We start from the raw sequence: 2,315 nt of genomic DNA, 5'->3' as shown, positions 1-2,315 counted from the left end.
ATGTTGAACGGATCAAGATCATACATTCCAGCAGCTTGCCTCCTTTGAGTTGGAGCTGGTCCTCTTGGACTACTCCAAAGATGAGTATTCTTTGCAATTTTCTCCAATAGCTCATAAGCTTCATCTTCATGCTTCATAATAAATTCTCCTCCTGTTTGAGCATCAATAATTCCTCTGATAGCAGGAGTGACATTTGTGTAAAAATTCTGATTTATCATCCATTTCGGAATGGCATGATGTGGGCATTGTCTCTCTAATTCCTTCCATCTCATCCATGACTCATAGAGAGTTTCATCTTCTCTTAGTCTGAAAGTTGTCATTTGATTCCTCAGTTCTTGAGTTTTTCCAGGTGGAAAATATTGTGCAAGAAATGCGTCAGTGAGCTGCTCCCAATTTGTAATGGAGTTGTGAGGTAAAGAATCAAGCCAATCCAATGCTCTATCTTTCAAAGAGAATGGGAATAACTTCAATCTTGCTGCATCATCAGACATTCCAGGTTGTTTTTGCATGTCACAAATCATAGCAAACTTCTTCAGATGTGTGTGTGGATTTTCAGAAGGATGTCCTCCGAATTGAGAATTCTGAATCATTTGAAGAACTCCAAAATCCATTTTGTAACTATTTGCATCAATTCTTGGTCTTGCTATGCTCTCTCTTAAGTCATCAAAACGAGGAAAAGCATGATCCATCATACTTCCCCTAGGCACATTAGCATTAACAACTTCTTCACCTTGGGCTGCAATTTCATTGTTTCGATCATTTCCAGCATTAACACCAATTCTCATTCTTTCATTAGCCATGACTTCTTCTAATTCAGTTTCTCTCAAAACTTCTTTTCTTTTTCTGGTTTCTTTCTTGTTGGCTTTACAAAATTTCTCAATTTCAGGATTGAACAATAAGGATGTGTCACTTGTGCTTCTAGCTCTTCTCATAAAAGATTAAAAGTACCTGAAAAAGAACAAACAAACACAAAATGAAAAGATAACAAAAATAAAAATAAAAACAACTAAAATAATCAAGAATTCAATCTTAAACAAACAACTCCCCGGCAACGGCGCCAAAAACTTGGTGTGTCCCAACCGCAAGTGCACGAGTCGTACAAGTAATATAGAAAAGATATCGTTCCCACGAGGAGTTGTGTTAATGATTGAATTTTTGATATAAAAAGTTGACTAAATTGAGCTATTTTTGAAATTAAAGTAATGAATGGATGGGTAATGGAGTATGAAATCTATACGTGCAAAATTAATAATCTATTCAACAATGTAATGATTTAACTAAAATTGCATCAAATTGAGATAAGCAAGTTCAAATATAGAAAGATTTAAAATGGCAAGCAATTAAATTCAATTGAAAATTAACTATGGTAAAAAGGCGATTCCGGAGTTCGGGATTTCATATTCGAGCTATTTTGGGATTTTTAAATTGGTTATCTAATCTTGTGAAACTTACGGGTTTTAAGGAGATTAATTCTTAAATCCTTTGAATACCCTTTCGAGTGAGACAAAGAGTGTCTTAATCAAACTAATCTTACTTTCGTGGAGTTAGAATTAATTAAGACCCATTAAGTTCTTTAATTAATCTGTGAATCCTCTTAATCCTTAGTCTATTTCTAGATCTAAGTTAATTAAGTCCAATTTCTTGATTATCTATCACAAGGCTTTCTCCTTTCGGTGCCTCAACCATGGATTAAGAACATCGCTTAATGGGATCCTACACTAAGCATGTCATTAAGCATACAAGAAATGAATAAAACTCATTAAGACCACAAAATATGGATTACCCAATCAAAACCCACAAAATATCTCAAATATTACAACCCTTACTCCAGAATCAAAAGTAAACTACTCACTACCCATAATCCTTACAAGAAAATCTGAGTTTATATGAAAATAAGCTTCAATCTAAGCTAAGAAACAAGAAATTAAACACTAGAAATGTAGGAAAAATATAAGGAAAGAAAGAAATCTGCAAATCTTGGTTGAAAATGGTGTGGAAGGTGAAAGTGACTCCTCCAATTCTGCCTCTCCTCTCCCTTTCCTTTTCTGCTCCTTCTCTCCCCTTCTAAAATGGGAAATGGGACTATATATAGCATTTTCTGACATGGAGCCCTAAAATGGTGTGTTTGAGGAGGGATTTTCTGAGGGAATCTTCTGCCAGCTCATTAATGAACTCTTTATGGAATTTGCATAAGTGGATGCATAAGTCATGCGATCCCTTATGCGATTTAGCTGGTTTTTGGTTCACTTATGCGAAACTACATGACTTGGTGCATAGGTTATGCACAATTCCGTGAAAGTGCATAAGGGAGGCGT

General features: G+C 35.2%; 1 non-coding gene across 1 annotated transcript; it reads left to right on the top strand.

Annotated features, from left to right (window-relative positions):
* The first annotated feature begins 228 nt into the window (after window positions 1-228).
* Window positions 229-335, top strand: LOC131172291 (small nucleolar RNA R71). The gene has a single exon (XR_009142773.1). It is a non-coding gene; the product is annotated as a small nucleolar RNA R71 (small nucleolar RNA).
* Window positions 336-2,315: the final 1,980 nt, after the last annotated feature.

Source organism: Hevea brasiliensis, chromosome 13, assembly GCF_030052815.1.
Source record: "Hevea brasiliensis isolate MT/VB/25A 57/8 chromosome 13, ASM3005281v1, whole genome shotgun sequence".
Taxonomy (NCBI): Eukaryota; Viridiplantae; Streptophyta; class Magnoliopsida; order Malpighiales; family Euphorbiaceae; genus Hevea; species Hevea brasiliensis.
Note: the sequence above shows the minus strand (reverse complement) of the source record. Positions and strands in the feature narration are given on the sequence as shown.